Genomic DNA, 10,752 nt, shown 5'->3' with positions numbered 1-10,752 from the left:
TACCAAAAAAAAAAAAAAAAAAAAAAATCTGTGTGCCATCATGTGCATGTGCAACACTGGGAGGGGCGGGGGGGGGGGGAGGGGAAGGTGCAGATGGGTAGACTCTCAGACCTCACTGACCAGTCAGTATAGCCAAATGGTGAGCTCAGGGTCCAGTGTGAGGCCTTGTCTCAAAAGATAGGAGGAAACAGCAGAAAAGACCAAATGTTGACCTGTGGTCATTACACACACACACACACACACACACACACACACACACAAGAAAACAAACTTCAAATATACTTTATTTTGCAGAGAATAAACTACAAGATAATATACCAGACAATACTTTTGCTTGTGAAATTGTCAGTTTGCACAATTAAATGACACTGAAGCTATACCAAGTTATAATCATAATAAGAATACAGACTCTGAGGTCAGAGGTCATCCAGCTCTGCCCTGGCCTTGATTTCCTGACAGATAAATAAACAGACTCAGTCTTAATTCTGAGCTTCGCCTCCAGACTTAAATGAGGGTCTGTATTTACTTCAGGCATATTAACTGCTCAGTAGTTATTAACACAGACATCCTTTTTCTTTTTAAGACTTTTCCTCCATCTACAAAGTTTTACATTTTCCCCCTACTGCCCCTCCTCATATTCTGGCATTCCTCTTGTGACAGAAAGAAGACAAGGAGCGAGGGAATGCACTTCCACACTAAGTGATAGAACTGTGGGAACATTCATTACCAACAGCAGGCTTGCCCTTTACAATAGCCATATATTTCTGAAAGTTACAAAAAAAAAAAAAAAGTTTAAAAAGAAGAACAGTTGATCTCTACTTCCAATTCTAGGAGGTTCAAACTACTTGTGCTCTAAGCTTACCTGCTTCTCTTCCTCACTGTAACTCCAAGGACTATAGTCTCGAGCCAGCTGGGCATGGTGGCATAGACCTGTAATTCCAGCCATTGAGAAGCTGAATTTGTACTCGCCATTCTGGCCAGCTTGTGTTACAAAGTGAGAGTCTGGATCCAGTCTGAGATACTGTGTGACTTTTTCCAGGGGAGGGGGTGAAAAATTTACCTCAGGTGGGGTACCAGGATGGGCCAAAAAAAAAATTATTCCAGGGGAGGAAAGAGAGACAATTCTCTCTAAGGGTGTAGCCCCTGATAGGTCAACCATGCTTCCTTCAGTAGTTGGCCCCACACCCATGAGTGTAAGAGCAGCCCGAGTCAGATTTATTGTGTTATAAAAGATATATTAAGAAGAGAACATGAAAATAGGGTGAAAGGGGAGAGGGTGAAAAGTGGATCTAGGAGGAGACGCAGTGGGGAGGAAGGGGGAACAAATATCAAATACTCCAGATGCATGTATAAAAGAAGTAATAAAAAGATCATATTCTTTTTTTTTTTTTTTTTTTTTTTTTTTTTTTGGTTTTTCAAGACTGGGTTTCTCTGTGTAGCCCTGGCTGTCCTGGAACTCACTCTGTAGACCAGGCTGGCCTCGAACTCGGAAATCCACCTGCCTCTGCCTCCCAAGTGCTGTGCCACCACTGCCCGGCAAAAGATCATATTCTTAAAAATCAGCCTGTGGTACAAATCAAAGCCCATCTCAAATAATGCCGTGCTAGCACCAGGACCCTGGAGTCCAACTTTTCATAATGCCATAAGGCCAGGTCAAGAGAATAAGCATGTAACATCTGCAGTTGGCCATTTACACGCCATTTACACGCTTTAAGATGTTTGCACCATTATGTACTGGGAAAGGTGCGTGGGGCCCCCATGCTTCTGGTAATTTAGATACACACTAATGGTTGGTGGAAGAAAGGGGAAACTTTCTCCTTTTTTTTAGTGGTATAATCTCTGGTAAGGAGGCCCATACTATCAGTATCCTTAAGAAAACTCACTGGGTCCACGAGAAGAAAACAAACCAAATGTGAAATTAGAAGAGGGTCTAGTTGAAGAAAGAAGGATATAGCAAGAATCAGGGGAGAAAAGGAGGGCAAGGGGGGGATGTGTGTGAATAGGATCCAAATACATTATGTACATATATTAAAATGTCCTAACAAAATCTATTTTGTATAATTAATATCTGGTAATAAACATTTTGGAAAGAAATTAATCCACTCTTTTTCTGGGACCTCCCATCATGGGCCACATTCATACCAAACCTGTAAAGAAGGCGGCCCAGGTCACCATCAAGAAGTACTCCCCACATCTGAGTAAATGCCTTCCACACCAACAAGTATGAGTGCGAGGTCACCATTTTCTCCAAAAAGAACGATTTAGCAGATCCAGGGACATCCTGTGAGAGGTATCTCTATCCAGCTGCAGGAAGAAGAGAGGGAAGAGAGATCATTATGTTCCTGAGGTCTCTGCCCTGGATCAGGAGATCACTGAGGTAGGTCCTGACACCAGGGAAGTGCTGAAACTTCTGGACTCTGTCAGTCCTTCCTCTCTGCTGGTCATTCAGCCCATGCTGGGGATGAGTTTCAAAACATGGAGTTGGGGGCTAGAGAGATGGCTCAGCAGTTAAGAGCACTGACTACTCTTCCAGAGGTCCTGAGTTCAATTCCCAGCAACCATACGGTGGCTCACAACCATCTGTAATGGGATCTGATGCTCTCTTCTGGTGTGTCTGAAAAGAATGGCAGTGTACTCATAAAATAAATAAATAAATCTTTAAAAACAAAACAAAAACATCTTTGAATCTGGTCTGTAGTATTTTCAATAAACCTGAGCACAATTTTAAGACAATTAAATTAAATAAAATGTAGAACTAAATTAAGTTTTCCACCTAAGTCTAGCCTAGTGAACTAGTGAGTTTATTGGGGTTACCTACAAAAACACAGGGGAAGGGTTGTTTATAAGAACTTGGTTGACTCAAAAGCAGCTACATCACCAAAAAGCCCACCCCCAGCATAGGTAACAATACACAATAGTGTCCTTAGAGCCACCTGCACAATTTGCAGACAGCTCAGTCAGAGGCTCTCCCCTCCCCATCAACTGTCTATCAGCTATAACCTTAGGGAGGGGCCCTGTGAGTCTTCTAACTTTCAGGAGCTCCCTAAGCCTAGTGAGTTGGCTTTCCTTTCTAGACCTTAAGTGTTTCATTTACTTTCTGAGGCTGACCAACTTTTCTCTTCCCTCCTGAAGGGAACCTTCAACCAAGAAACAGCTACATAACACTCAACTACAAAGAGAGACTGTGTCTCAGAAAAAGAACTAAGGACCTTGTTTCCAGGCGTCACCTAACCTTTAGCTTGACCTTTAGTCTAGCCAACCTTAATATGATGAGTATCTGTTTCCCTCCCTGACCTTTCTTTCCCTGTGAGGGCCACACCCTCCTCCTAGCCATATGATTTTGGAGTTGTTGACCATCATGCTTCACTCTCCGCTCCCTCTAGAGAAATGGGTGCATGACTCAGATGGCACTTACATCTTCCTCAACATTTGCTTTTTAAATGTTGGGATCATAAACCATAGAAACCTTACAGCTGTACCTTGCAGGAAGCCAACCATTTGGAAAAAAAACAACTTGACAAACATGCTTTAACATTAGAACTGCTGGATCCAGTCATGCCTAAAGCTCGTTGAAGTTAGACAGATCAGTAAGTTCCCTTGCTTACTTAAGTCACTTTAGAATTTGATTTTGGTAAGCTACTCCACAAAAAAATCAGATTAGGGACACAGCAAGGTTGCTAATTACCACAAGCCTCAATCTACCGTTAAGCCTTAATTGTAAGGTTTTCTGCACATTAAAATAAGTGAAATATTGAGATGAAATCAAATCTCATACATGAGGGAATCAGTTGACCCGGGCAAGATGTTTTTTTCAAGTATAATTGTCAAGCTTAATTTACTCACATAATTGATTATTATTCAAGTTCAGGCTCAAAGTAGATATCTTAAGAATTATAGGCTTAGGGCTGGAGAGTTGACTCAGCAATTAAGAGTACTTGCAGGGCTGGAGAAATGGCTCAGTGGCTGACTGTTCTTCCTAAAGGTCCTGAGTTTATTTCCCAGCAACCACATGGCTCACAACCATCTGTAATGGGTTTTTGATTCCTGGTACCTACATGATGCCTCACAACTACCTGTGTCCAGTTGCCAGGGAATCTAGTGTCTTCTTTTGGCCTTTGCAGGTACCAGACATCATACATGCATACATAGGATTCATACACAAAATATAAAAACAGTTTTATAAAGTAAACCTATAAAAGAAATGCACGTAATTTTGTTCACTTTTTTTCTGAGACAGGGTCTCACTCTGCAGATCAGACTGGCCCCAAGCTTACAGAGATCTACCTGCTTCTGATTCCCAAGCACTGGAACTAAAGGCCTGTGTCACTATACTTAGCTCATGCATGTAAACCTTGTGTGAAATTAGTAATGATAATTACAAACTTTTAGTATACCTTTATAGGCACCATTTAATGAACTCTGTTGATATATTCTTTGCATTTTATCATTTAAAAACTTAGAACCAAGGTTTCCCAATATCAGAAAACTATTTACCAATAGACTCATAGTTGGAACTCAGTTCTTCCAAAGGCCAAACCTCTTCCCACCATATCAAATAATCTCTGACTATTTGCAGGTGACACATACAAGTAACTGAAGAGAAAGCTAACATTATTTTCATCTTATAGAGAAAATACTAAGATATGGAGGTAAAACCTATATGAGAATGGTAACAGAAAAAAACTAGAAATGTTGGGTCACACCTTCTGTGGTGGTTTGAATATGCATGGCCCACAGAGTGGCACTATTAGATGTGACCTTGTTAGAGTAGGTGTGGCCTTGGAGTAGGTGTGGCCTTGTTGGAGGAAGTGTGGCACTGTGAGTGTGGGTTTTGAGACCCTCCTCCTAGCTGCTTAGAAGCCAGTCTTCCCCTAGCAGCCTTCAGATGAAAATGTAGAACTCTCAGCTCCTCCTGCACCATGCCTGCCTGGACACTGCCATGCTCCTTGGTGTTAATGGCCTGAACCTCTGAACCTGTAAGCCAGTCCCAGTTAAATTTTGTCCTTATAAGAGTTGCCTTGATTATAGTGCCTTTTTACAGCAATGCAAACCCTAAGACACCGCCCATCAACAGCAACCTGAACTCCCTTATATTCTTTGAACACTATGAGCTAGTGACTTCAGCAGACAATTTACAGTTTGGATGTGCTGGATTGTCTAATTCAAAATCACCCATGCCCGTGAGCACTGGTGTCCTGCCCTACACACTCAGAATCCAAAAGGCATATTTCATTTCCAAGGCCATTTATATCTGTTTTGTGCTTGGGCAGGAGAAAGGCATTTTCTTGCCTCTCCCAAACCCCAGGCTGTATACAATCTTTCCTGTGCATGGTGCTATACAAAACATATAGAACCCATGATGCTCCCTTGTGCATGGTGCTGTATAGAACATATAAAACCCATGATGCTCCCCTGCGCATGGTGCTATATAGAACATGCAGAACCCATGATGCTCTTCCAGTTTCTTTTCCTCAATATTTCTTTTTCTAAAACCACAAAAAACCCCTGTTCTGTCTTTGGTGAGAAAGACTCTCGGCTGGTAGGGTAAGATCACAGAATGCGTCCAAATCAACCTCCTTCTGCTGAATAGAAGATTTTCTAGAGAAGTGGGGTCTAAAGAGCTTTGAAAAGACAGAAGCTGTGGTCATATCCAGTATTTGAAAAATGTTCTTTTTGATGGTATTTCTAGGTAAAGAAAGTATATATTCTCAGATTTGAAAGGTGGCTGACCCATTTAATAAACCCATCGGCAAAAGGAACAAAGTATTTATGAAAGGGGATCTTTAAAGCAAGCACTGGTAGCTGGAGAGATATGGCTCAGTGCCGAAGGGCTTGCAGTAAAACTCTGACAGCCTGAGTTCAATCCCCGAGCCCACTCTGCAGGTTGTTCTGACTTACACACACACACACACAAACACACACACACACACATAGACAAAACATACACACACACAAATAGACAAAAACACACACATACAAATAGATGAAACATACATACATACACACACAAACATACATACACACACATACACACAAATAGACAAAAACATATACACATGTGCACACACACAAATACATGGACACACAGACACACACGAACAAACATACAGACACAAACACACAAACTATACACACAGACACACACACAGACACACACACAGACACAAACACACACAAACAGAAACACACACAAACAATCATTTAAAAAGAAAAAGAAAAACAAACATTGGAGGAGACTCACTGGAGACATAAAATGCCTGTTATCTTGAGCCTGAAGAAGAAAAAAGTTATTAGCTAAAACCCACTGGCTTCTATGGTCACCAGCAAACAATGGTCAATGGTCACCCTCGGGAATCACTGCCATCCTGAGATGATCAGCACATTTTGACAAGCCCTCCATGCACTTAATCAAGAGAAGTTCTGCACTAAATTTTCGTGATTTTATTCCATTGTGTATTCATCCCAAACCTTATGCGCATGCTCCCTGCATGCGATGCAGGTCTGAATACCACATGTAAGTTTCCCTCACTGTTGTGCAACTAGAGGTCAAAGGCTGATGGCTTATGCAAAACCATCTGACTTGGAGTGAGAGATGGTAAAAGGAGAAAGAGAGAGATCATACAGGTGAGGCTTGGAACCCTTTTTCATTCTAGCTGGGCTCCGCTAGAATGTGTTTGTTTTCTGTTTAAGGTTTTGTTTTATTTTTAAATGATTGGCATATGTGATTTATACAAAATGATAGTTTCACAAAGTCATTTTTGCATATGTACACAACCCACTTCAGTTATATTACCCCCAGTTTCAGCTCCCCAGTTCCAATTTATCTTCTCGCAACCTCCAACTTACTAGTCCCTCCCCCTCTGATTTCATACCCCCACTCTCTCCCTCTCTCCCTTTCACTCTTTCAGAATGTTTGTTTGTTTGTTTGGGTTTCTCTATTTAACAGCCCTGGCTGTCCTAGAACTCCCTCTGTAGACCAGGCTGGCCATGAACTCAAAGAGATCCACCTGCCTCTGCCTCCCAAGGCCTGCGTCACCACCACCCAGCTTCAGAAAATCTTCTATTAATTTTAAAAGTTAGCACGCAAACAATGCGTCTCTCCATGGCATTTTCAAAAATGTGCGTCATCACTACTTTTCAATTCCAGATTTCATGGATGAGAGAAAAACATTCAGGATATGTCTGTCTGAGAAAACCATAGAATGCTTCACAAATTAGTTTTCGTGTCTTTGCTCCGGGCGGGAACAAGCTAATCTCCTTCCGTTCTGGTGGATGTCTTTGCGGCTGAAGGGAGGACTGCGGAGCTCTTTACCCTGAGTTAGGAACCACACAAATGGTTCTCACAGAACAGAAGACACTCGTCTTCCTCCAATTTAAACCTTTAGTGCTGGCAATGAAACTGTATGTCCTCACTTCCTATGTTTAGGGATCTGGGGCTTTGTGGTAAAATTTGGTGTATCTCTCCGCAGCCAACAAAGACCTTCTTGAGCCGGTGTAAGCAGAAGGCGACAGGTTATGAGACTTAGGGATAAGCACGGTTCTTGTTCTGGAGGCAGGCTGTGCAAGTCCTCGGGCCTTTTTTCTCTCTTCCCTTGGTGTGACTGGACTTCATTCCTCACTGACAAGACTAGTTATACAACATGGCACGTCAAACTCTTAACTTCTGTACCGTCTCCAATGAAGATAGCAGCCAGAACTTGCACTGGCATCTTCAGGCACCTACACCTGACTCAGTCAACTGGATGAAGGGTATTGGAGTCGTATTGTACAAATGGAATCTTGAGGGGCTTTCTGGTTTTCCCAAGTGTGTTGGGGGTGGGGTGGGGTGGGATGGGGAGAGAAAAACCAACAGCCCTGAGGTACACCTGATTGTTGTCTACAACATCTTAATTTCCTCAAATTAAATTTATAGTAGAATTTATGTCCTAAAATATGTTTTAAGTTATTGATGAGGCTCTGCCATTTACCAATCTCATAAACCACTTTCTCATTTGGTCTAAAATTTATGGACCAAAAATCTGAAACTACTTATAACTTTTTTTAATTATACAGGTCAAATAGTCAAGATATCTTTTACATATTTATTAGACTCTTATATTTCTTTTTCTGCAAACTATTGGTGCCTTTTGCTTATTTTTCTAATTGCAGTTGTAGTGCACTTGTGATTTATGGACATGACTCACGACATTAATTTCGCATAGAGTATACTATATTTCCTTTGGGATTTTTTTTTTTCATTTTGAAGTATAAATTCTCCAAAAGCCTTTCTTTTAAAAATTCATCCCCCTGGAAATCTTTTGTACAAAAATACTTTCAAGGCTCACCAGGGACATTCATTGTAGAATTTTAATGACAAATAGAAACAATTTAAGTATGTCTCAGTTGAAGGGTAGTTAAATTATAGTTCAGCCATACTGTGGGGGGTAGTGCAACCACTAAATAAAAGGGTACTATCTGCCATATAGAGAAATGTCTATCATATAAAGTGGGGGGGAGGGAAGTAACTCAGAATAATGAGTAAAGCGGCCTCTTGTTTATATTAGTGTGTATGAGTAGATAAATAAACATTTATAAAAATAAACCCAGATGCTTAGAGGACTTTGCTAAAAATTTGTAGAAAGTGCTCTGGATGGATGTACATGGAACTGCTACAGAAGAATAACCTTGGCACGGGTTGGAAGTGTTAGTGGAAAAAATTAGATTATAAACTTAAATATTATTTTAATGTTTATAATTTTAATAATTTTATCATTTTTATTTTAAATTTATTTTAATTTTAATTTTAATTTTTTTCAGGAAGCAACTTAGACTTACAGAGAGCCAAAACTAACAAGAGGCGTATACCTGCCATATAGCTCTAGAAATAAAGCATCACAAGCGTAGTATAACCTTCAATCATATTCCTTTTGTGCCCCAGGTACCAGCACCTGGATCTGATGCTTTTTATTCCCGTGATGTCATGATTTTACTAAATACACAACATAGAGTTTTTATATGCACTTCTGAAGTCTGGCTTTCAGTCAGTGTGGTGGTTTGAATAGGGCCGGCCCCCATAGACTCATGTGTTGGAATGCTTGGCCCATAGGGAGTGGCACTATTAGGAGGTGTGGCCTTGTTGGAGGAAGTGTGTCTCCTATGCTCAACACCCAGTGTGACACCCAGTTTCCTTCTCTTGCCTGTGTATCTAGGTATAGAACTCTCAGCTCCTTCAGCACCATGCTTGCCTGGATGCTGCCACGCTCCCATTAGGATGATAATGGAACCTCTGACCCTGTAAGCCAGCCCCAATTAAATGTTGTCCTTATAAGAGTTGCCTTGGTCATAGTGTCTGTTCACAGAACCTGAACTAAAACAGTCCACATTGTTTGTACTTGCTTGTTTTGTTTTAGGGCATCAGATCCTCCAGAACTAGAGTTATAGACCATTGTGACCTGCCACGTGGGTGCTGGGCACTGAGCAGAGGTCCTCTGTAAAGGCAGCAAGTGCTCTTAACCTCTAAGGCATCTCTCAAGTCCCACATTGTGGGGGTTTGGGTTTTGGTTTTCTGAGACAGGGTTTCTCTATATAACAGCCAGGGCTGTTCTGGAGCTCACTCTGTAAACCAAGCTGGCCTGGAACTTGCGGAGAACAGTAGCTTGCCTCTGCCTCTAGAGTGCTGGGATGATTAAAGACTTTTAAGACCTGTGCCACCACTGCCTGGCCCAACATTGTGTTTTTAATGTAACCATACTAACAGGAACACTAGAGCCTTCCTTTTGTTGCTATTTAGTATCTGTTCACAAAGGTTCTGCAGTTCACTCGCCTCTTGTTTTGCTGGCTTGGGTCTTTCCCGGCATACTACTCTTTTGAACAGCGATGCTATCAGCATTCCTGGACTCATCTCTTAGGCCTTGAACTTTCCCGAGAGTTACATTTCTAAAAGAAGAGGCAGGCGGGTCGCTTTCCTAAATGATTACACCAATTCATAATCCCACCAATGATCTATGAGATTTTTAAAAGAGGATTTATTTATTTATATTTCTGTAGCACATATGTGCTTACCTGGGTTTGTGTGTACCACCTGCCTGCAGGTGACCATGGAGACCACAGGAGGATAGTAGGTCTCCTGTAACTGGGGTTACCGGTCTTTGGGAGCTACCAGCTGGTGATGGAACTCAAGTCCTCTTCAAGAGCAGTACTTAACCACAGAATCTTCTCTCCAGCCCTGACAGATGAGATTCTATTACTGTAAAAACAAAAAAATATATAAAAGTTTAAAAATAGTTTAAAGTTAAGAAAGTTTACACATAAAGAAAGAAGACATAAACTATATTATTCTCTGATTTTATTTATTAAATTCTAATCTGCATTAAGCTAATTTTGAAACACATTGTGTGCTAAAGAATCTAAAATGACATTTGATAAATAATCAGTCGTCACACTGGCGTTAACTGACCGAGTCCTCCGTTACACACTTTGCATCTTTTTCTTACTTGATAATTGGTCCAGCCGAATTTTAGTCTTATTTTATGGAGTTCACCTTGAAAGTCCACTAGGATTTTACAGTAACTGCCTTAGGCCCACAAATGACTTTGGTTTAAATGTACATTTAACTAATGAACTCATACTCTGAACCCCTTACTGTATGAAATTCCATAGTCTCAGCCTGCTGCTGCTGTTCAATCTGCACCATAGCTCAGCACTACCATACACAATGGGCCAGTAGCCTCCTCCTCCTTGTACCCTGAGCTTTCTTCATTGGTCTTTTTTCCT

General features: G+C 41.1%; 1 pseudogene; it reads left to right on the top strand.

Moving 5' to 3' along the window:
• The first annotated feature begins 1,418 nt into the window (after positions 1–1,418).
• LOC143436650 (small ribosomal subunit protein eS17 pseudogene) lies at positions 1,419–2,542 on the top strand (annotated as a pseudogene).
• The last annotated feature ends 8,210 nt before the right edge of the window (positions 2,543–10,752 follow it).

This window comes from Arvicanthis niloticus, chromosome 23 (assembly GCF_011762505.2).
Source record: "Arvicanthis niloticus isolate mArvNil1 chromosome 23, mArvNil1.pat.X, whole genome shotgun sequence".
Classification (NCBI taxonomy): Eukaryota; Metazoa; Chordata; class Mammalia; order Rodentia; family Muridae; genus Arvicanthis; species Arvicanthis niloticus.
This window is presented reverse-complemented; position numbering and strand designations above follow the sequence as displayed.